The sequence below is a fragment of the Gopherus evgoodei genome, chromosome 1 (genome assembly GCF_007399415.2).
Source record: "Gopherus evgoodei ecotype Sinaloan lineage chromosome 1, rGopEvg1_v1.p, whole genome shotgun sequence".
In the NCBI taxonomy this organism is placed as follows: domain Eukaryota; kingdom Metazoa; phylum Chordata; order Testudines; family Testudinidae; genus Gopherus; species Gopherus evgoodei.
This window is the reverse complement of record NC_044322.1, coordinates 308,171,271-308,179,320: the sequence shown is the minus strand read 5'-3', so window position 1 is coordinate 308,179,320 and position 8,050 is coordinate 308,171,271. Positions and strand designations below refer to the sequence as shown.

The 8,050-nt window shown below is 38.6% G+C and overlaps 1 long non-coding RNA gene across 2 annotated transcripts; it reads left to right on the top strand.

Moving 5' to 3' along the window:
- Positions 1–812: 812 nt before the first annotated feature.
- On the top strand, positions 813–7,294 carry LOC115647278. Of its 2 annotated transcripts, none has more exons than XR_003999250.1 (4): positions 813–931; positions 4,626–4,712; positions 5,118–5,192; positions 5,443–7,294. It is a non-coding gene; the product is annotated as an uncharacterized LOC115647278 (long non-coding RNA). The 2 variants fall into 2 exon arrangements; XR_003999249.1 differs by lacking the exon at positions 813–931 and adding an exon at positions 3,073–3,233.
- The last annotated feature ends 756 nt before the right edge of the window (positions 7,295–8,050 follow it).

Here is an 8,050-nt window from a genome sequence, read left to right as displayed (position 1 = left end):
AGAGGCTTGGACCAGCTGCAGGTAGCCCAAAGCCAGCCCTCTGTAAGGGAATGAATGACTTATCTCTGCCAGTTCATCTCCAGCGACTGCAGGCAAGCTAGATGAATACTATACTTCAAAACATTCCCCCAGGAATAGTTACTCATACAAACTTGCATTTGGGTCTAGAACACTCAGAGTTGCATCTGTAGCTTTACAAGGCATATCAGAAATGTGTAGGACGACACATGGGTTTGTTGAGGTGCCACATGGAGTCTGCCTGCTGTAATTGAGTATTACCTTCCCTACGGTCTCTTTAGAGAGTGGTTTCTCTCTTTCCATGACAATCGTAACCCAAAGCCACTTCTTAGACAGCCTTCCAATGCCCCTCTCATTACCACACACAATGCTTTGAGGTACTCACTCTTTTAAGACAGGCATTGCCACATCAACCTGTACTAGTAGATTTAGGCCAGTGGTTTTCAACCTTTTTTCATTTGCAGACCCCTACAAAATTGTGAATAGAGGTGCAGACGCCTTTAGAAATCTCAGACATAGTTTGCGTACCACAGGTTGAAAGCCACTGATTTAGGCCATCTGTCTGTGGCATTGAGGGTGCTTTTAACAGGCTGGTAAGCCATTTTCAGACACCAAGGTGTTAACCTGTATTTCTCTTCTTTTCTCATTTTTTGTATGCAGTGTTGATCCCAGGATTTTAGAGCTCTGTGTAAGCTCGAAAACTTGCCTATCACACAAAGAGAAGCTGGACCAGTGAAAGATATTACCTCACCCACCTTGTCTCTCTTCTTATCTTGGCAGAAGTTATTCCATGGGATGATGCAAGTCTTGCACTGCATGGATTGTAGGATATAACATCATGCACTGGGTCAGAAGAGAGCAGCCAGAATGGCATCGAGACAACTTGGATTTGAATGGACTTTGGCAATATCAGGTCAGACTAGGCGAGCTCATAACATTCAAAGTTTATATGAGGAGCTTTCTTCTGACTTCTCTCCCCATTATTTATAAAAGTAGTAACAATTTAGTAGTTGAATCAGATTTAGGGGTGTCAGTAAAGTGAAATAGGATAGAATTACGCACAGGCATCTTTCCCTTTGTCACAATTTATTGTGATTTTATTCTAGATTTAATCTAGATTTAGGAGGTGTCCCTGAGTATCTTTTCTCATCAGCACTGCCTGATATTGTTTTAAACTCAGAAAGATAACTAAAGTGTTTAGTCAGTTCCTCCCTCAGAAAGTCTGCATCTTCATAGATATCACAAAATAAACCTCGATTATTCCCCTTAATCCAATAGTGAGAAGAATATAAAACTCTAAATTCTCCATTGATATGTTTTATTTCTGGTTGAAAGAACCAGAACTTTTTCCTATAGGTTATACATGTTCGAGTCACACCAGAGAGCACTAAAACCTTATACCATTAATTAAATTATAGCATTGCTGTCTGGTTTGTTAATCTTAAAAATCCAGTCACAATCAGATGACACTACAGAAGACAAAATAAAATTATTCTTTAAAAAAAATGGACTAACCCTTGCCAAGCTGGATCAACTTCAGACAGTAAATCCACCTGTGCTGACCTGCATTGTTGGGGTAGATTGTTTTGAAAGCCTATTTAAAAACCTTTAGCTGTCCGTGGAAAGATTTCTCCTTGATTGCTAGTACTTCTTCGAGTGAATTGTTAGACATCTCTAAAAGGCCACTTATTACTGACCTCCCCCAAATACCTGTGATGGTTTTTCAAATGTTCTCAATCTCTCTCTTTTGAGGGTTCGTTATTGAATTCATTGAAACTCTATACTGGTACAAGGGTCCATCCACATGATTCTGATTGTGGGATCAGGGCCTTAAGCTCCAGTCTTGAGATATGATGCCTGCAGGTGGACCCATGGGCCCTAGTGAACCCCAGTGAATTCCATGGCCCACATACAACTAGCTGCAAGACTGGGGCCTTGGTTTGTTCTTATGTAGAAGAATTAGGAGGATATGTCACTTGTTTTTTTCCAAAAAATGCACAATATTTTTGTATATTTTTACAACTCTTGAATTTTGCCCCAAGAAGCCAGCTATATACTGATACCAGCTTCTGCTTTACTCAAAGGACAACAGACATGGGATCTAAAAATAGACCATTAGACTGTTAGACTAAAACTATTAGAAGTTTCTGTTTCTTGAACTTGTCAGGAAGCTGAGGGACACAGACTATGGGTCCAAATTTCTTGTGGCAGCAGGAAGCATAGACTGGGATAATTTGCAGGATGAGATTGGGGCAAGAAAAGGAACCTATTTTCTCAGAAAAAGGAAGTAATACACAAAGAAATTGTATTACTTTTTCTGTGGAGCCCTTGCTATAATAGGGATACCTGGGGCAGTTCAGGTTTGATTAGACTAGAGATAGATGAAGATTTGGATTGGTTCTTATTTTATCTGAACCAGCTGGCTCCGCTCTAGTCGGGACATGATTTTGTTATTCACTCAGAGACAGAATTGTGCATTTTTCACATGAAAAATATTAATCTAAAAATGCCTGTTACAAACAAAACACTTTTAGCAAAAAAGATTTCCCAGAAAATTATTTAACCAAAGTTGTTCTCTCTAGTGTTTGTTTGCTGGGGGAAGGGAGGGGGATAGTTGCAGTAAAGCCGGTTGTGTAGTTTCTGTCAAAACCTTTTTTTAACAGAAAATTGGGTTTTAGGTGCAATGGCAATTTCCATGGAGAGTTTCTGACACTTTTGTTTTTCCAATAAAGAGACAACATTTTCCCTTGACATTTTTGATACAAATGATTTTTTCCCTTCATTTTTGTTGAAATTTTCTGCAAGGAAAAAAAAAATCTGACCAGTCTTAGTTCTCAAGAAGCAATACAAAATCATGATTCTGATTTTTTTTTAAAAACACTAAAACATTGCAGAAAGAATGTCTGAAAATGGAAGCCTGCAAAATGAAAACAATGTAGAAAATATTCATGAAATCATTTTCCTGTTTTGCAAACAGCACTGCAAGGAGACCAGGTCATGGCTAAGGGGAACCAAGGTTTATCTTACTGCTGTTCACACTACTATGAAGTAATTTTCAGTATCATAATCAATGTTGCCAAACTGCAAGGCATGATGTGCAGTACTGCGCTTCACCTATGCTAGTAGAGAAGGTGGATGCATGAAATGAAATCAAAGTGAAGAAGCACCTTGTGAGTAACGTGAAGGATGGGAAGAATGACAGCAAGGTTTCTACAGTGAGTATGTGTATAGAGCAGCATGGGGTATAACTGCAACTTGAGTAGTCATACCAGAGCTAGCTTTAATCTATCTAGTTTGTGTACCAAAGCAGTGATGCCCTGAAACGTGGGTTTAAGTGCGAGTTGTACAAGCCCACTCAAAACCTGGGTAATTACTCATAGGGCTAGCCCATGCTGTTGCACATGCTGCCATGTCTTCCCTACTCTGAAACTAGATAGATTAAAGCTAGTTTGAGTATATCTATGCAAGCTGCAGTCACACCCTCTGATTGCAATTTAGACACATCCTAAGTCTCATGGTATCAGAGGCCTCTTAAAAAGTAGGTGCCAGATTCCATAGTGTTAGAGACCTCTTATTTGTAGTTCCCAATCTATAGTCACTTGTCCATACGGACATCCTTGCTACAATAAAACTCTATATCACCTCTTCTTTGAGACCGTTTGTTTTGTCTATATCTATATTTTCCTACCCAATCCACCATTCACTGTGCTCTTTTACAAAGAGAAACCTTGAATCCCGTTCAAGCTTTTCCTTTCCAAACAAGGCCCTTTCATAAACTATTCATATATTACACAAGGCTAATTCTTCTGAGTCCAAGTACATTAAATTGTATACAATGTAACAGTGTCCCTTAAAACAAAATTTCCATTCACTGGGGTTCTCTTTCTATTGTACAGTAAAACTGTACCTTGCCCATAGCCCTGTGTGGAGTGGTGTTGGCAGAGGGCTTCCTCTTGTGCCCACTATCCACGCCCAATTTTTATCCCAGCAGCAGGAATGTGTCTGAGTGAGAGGGCTGGGTCCAGTGCATTTTCCTTCTTGTCCTGCCATTCAGAGTCCTCTGCATGGGTTTGTTTGGCAGAGGCCTCCCCGAAAGGTGGAGTTGGAATTGATATGCCATGAAGATGAGTGGGGTAGTTCATACCTCTTTGAGATTTCATTTCAGGCTGTCTGCAGACTCAGGCATACTCTACAATATTGATTATACTTGGTCTAAGCCTTTCTCTGCACCCATGAAAATTACTTTTTTTTAAAGTGAAAAAGCTTATCTCCCAATGTACTTGCTTGACTTCAGGGACTGAGGTCCCAGACATAGGACCCATAATTTGGCCCCAGGGACAAAAGGAACAGAATTTAGCAGAAAAATTGAAGGCTTGGCTCAGAACTCGCCCAACCAATAACATAGTTAAATAATGATTGACAGGCTGGTATCAGATTGCTTATTAGCAGGAAGTTATCAAGTGCACAGATTCCCTGATGTGTCAATGAGGAGAAGGAGTAATTCTTTCTGGAGGGGTTTTGGAGTGGTCTGTAAATCGATCCACAATATTATTCTAGTACCTACCAAAACATTCCTTTAGGGGAATATTATCTATTCTGTTTTCTAGAAAATGTTGGTGAGAATTCTGCTGAGATTGTAGATGCCTCCAGTGATCATGTACACTGTATTTGTGGATGCCTCAACTAATACAAAGGTACCAGCTATTTATATATTTGAACAGGTTTCCGAGTGGTAGCCATGTTAGTTTGTATCAGCAAAGGACTCCTCGTTGTTTCTAATGATATGAACAGCCACAGCTCTGCTGTTTGTATGAAGGAAAGTTTGGCACATTCTTACTTCACTTCTTGGGAGAAAGGAAAGTTTCTGGGAATATAGTAGTAAATAATTGCCTGTTAGTTTTAAAAAAAAAAAGATTTTGAAGAACTTGAGATCTTTTTATCGGTCTGTTCAGGCTTCCTGCATTCCAGGAAGTAGTTGTGTTTGGACATTAAATGTTAGTGGTTTGTTTTTTGATCACATCAAATCCTAATACCTTAGGAGGTTGTACATAAATAGTCATTTCTCTCTCTTTCTGCCTCTATATGTATCCTACTTCCAGATGCCAGGGGTTTGATGGAGGAAAGTGGGTATATTTTGCAATCCAGTCTGTGATGTTCTCTCATTTGAAGAGAAGGTAAGAGCATGAATCATGTGAGGGGAGGGGAGAATAAGGACTGTAACTCACCTTCAGGTTTCAGGAGTTGAAAAGCAAATATAGGAAGATGGCTCCAGAGAGAGAAGAAGAAAATAAAATAATTGTTGTATTACAGTAAAAAATGATGAGATTAAGTCAGAGTGAAGCAGTTAAAAAACAACACAGACATTAAAATAAAAATACTGTTGGTACCGAAAACTCATTTTGTCAAATAAATTTATGTTCACAGCTAAAGGAACATAATGAATTACAAACATCATGTCTCCTCCTTGAAGAATGAAGCAGCCTCACTCAGTGTTTTTCTGCTTGGCTGAAGACATAGGGGAGTATATATTCCCAGTGCGTGCTAGTGGCTGAAGGCAGAAGTTACAGTTTGCGCAGAACTAAACTAATGAAAATACAACTGTAACCATTCTTGCAATGGATAGCATGAAAATCAGTAGGAGTTACAGTAGCAGTACAAGTCTTATCCTTGAATGAATGAATGAAAGAAAGAAAAAAATAATTATGATAATATTTCAATTAACATAGCACCTTTAAACCCCAATCACCGACTAGGACCCCATTGTGTTAGGTGCTGTAAACATAGAACGAAAAACAGCCTCTATCCCAAAGAGCTTACAGTCTAACTATGGATTAAACTCACCTTCTTTTACTGATCCAAGTGTTGCCATAGTCTCCTCGTTTTTATAGCACTGTAACAGTACCCTTGAGATCAGTTGTTGCCTCACCCTTTTAGAGGTTAATGTTTGTACTGATGTCCAGTTGACCTGACAGCCCCAGAATCTGGCTACACAGAACTAAAACTACAAAGCTCTATCTTGTGGGGAGCCTTGGGGTGGATGGCAAGGACACTCACACCGAGGACAAAGTAAATCCTTAGATATCTTTATTAGAACAATGGACAAAGACAGAAAAGCTCCAAGCCTCATCAAAAGATAAGAGGAATACAGTACTGAGGCTCTCTGTGGTTTCATTCTTTGCATAAGCTCTTAGATCTGCATACTCACACCCTTCCTTGAGGACCTGGTAAGAAAAGACAAAGGACCTCCCCTGTCTCTGGCATACCAGTCATTCGAATGGCCCAAGTTCCTCAATGAGTTGAAGGGTCAGATGGTAGAAAGTGCACAGCAAAAAATGGAGACCTGGAAAAAAGCCTCATCCATATGGTGGGTGGTCCTATTATAGTGCCTGAGCTACTGTCCAACCCACCATGCCCAAATCTAGCTTCCTCACTCACATAATGTTGAGATGTACTTATTCTGTAGGTTAATGTATAGATATGTCTATATACCATCTTAGCTCATTGTCATGCCTGTCACCTCTTGCTTACACAGAATTGTGGCTATTACATCCATGTTCCTTGCAGTAGCATTTACTGGTAAATTGTAACTCCTACCAATTGAGCAAACTATCCATAGTTCCTAAAATCTAAAGGTAACCGTTAAACCATTTATCTATGCCAAAGGTTACAGACCCACTTAAGCACACTTATGCAAACTATGCTAACTTCCTTAAGCTAAAAGTTTTACAGGCCTGCAGTTTCCTTGCATTACAGCTGAATATAATGAAGGCAAAATATAATAAAGGCAAGGCAGTAAATATAATAAAAGCAAGCTAGTCCTATGGGCTACACAGTTGATTTACAGACATGAGTAAGATTAGCCCACATTAGGAAGTAATTATAAAAGAAAGGGAAAACAACAAAGTAATATTTAACTAAAACATTATTTAGCAGAGTTTCTTTCCTCAAAGCCCCTTCCTCTTCCTTTGCCTTCAGTCATAATAGTATGGTTGAGGTCCTGATCAAGATCATGGCATCATTGTGCTATGCCCTATTTAGAAAAAGAATAAGAGTGATTCCCTGCCCCAAAGAGATTAGTGTAAGTAGAGGAAAAAAAAGACAAAGGTTGGGAGAAAGGAAATAATATCTCCATTTTACTGATGGGGGATTGAGGCACATAGAAAGCAAAGAACCTCCTCAAGATCCAGTGCCCCAATCACAAGACTATCCTTCCTGGGATTGCTTGAATAAGAAGGTGTGATTGGGTCCACTGTTGTTCTTGTTAGGCAGACATTTGTTTCCCTTTACTCATCATATCCACATTTAGAATTTTGAAAAAATAATACTAAATAATTAATGATAATTCATAATAATGTTAGTTAAAATAATTAAAAATGACAAAATTCCTCATGTTTGGATCAATGACAGAGGGTAGCATTTTTAAAAAAGGTGGTGGGAAATTGTGAAAATGTCTCCCTCTTTCCTCCCAATCAGGTTTAATCTGCACATTTTGCTACCATGCTGTATCTTACTACTTCATCGTAGTGCTTTAGATGGCACCTGTTCATCCAAGTTTATTATGCTAAATTACAATGTATAGTATTACATGTTACATTTACCCACAATGAACTCAATCAGATTAGAATTATTTCAATGAGCAAATAAACTTGACAACCTTTCACAGATTTTTGTATATTTGTCCAGCTAATCTCTTTGCTGGATTTTCATTAAGTTTTGTATATTTATCCAACTAATCTCAGTTTAAATCTCTTATATTGTAGTTGTAGTACTATGTTCTCTATAGGCTTCAATACAGAAGTCTCTTTCTTGAAAGATGTAAGGAAACTCACTGACAAAAAACAACTCCCCCATAAAACATGTTACACTGTGCTCTGAACAATGGATTGCATCACTGTCTCACAATATTGCTTTTGTGAATAGTTACATTTGCATTCTTCATTCATTAAACAAAGGAAGATTGACTAAAAAGCTTGCTAAATGGTTTGGAATTATTCTAGTCTGTGAGGGCATTGTTTGCAAATTTCTAACTAAC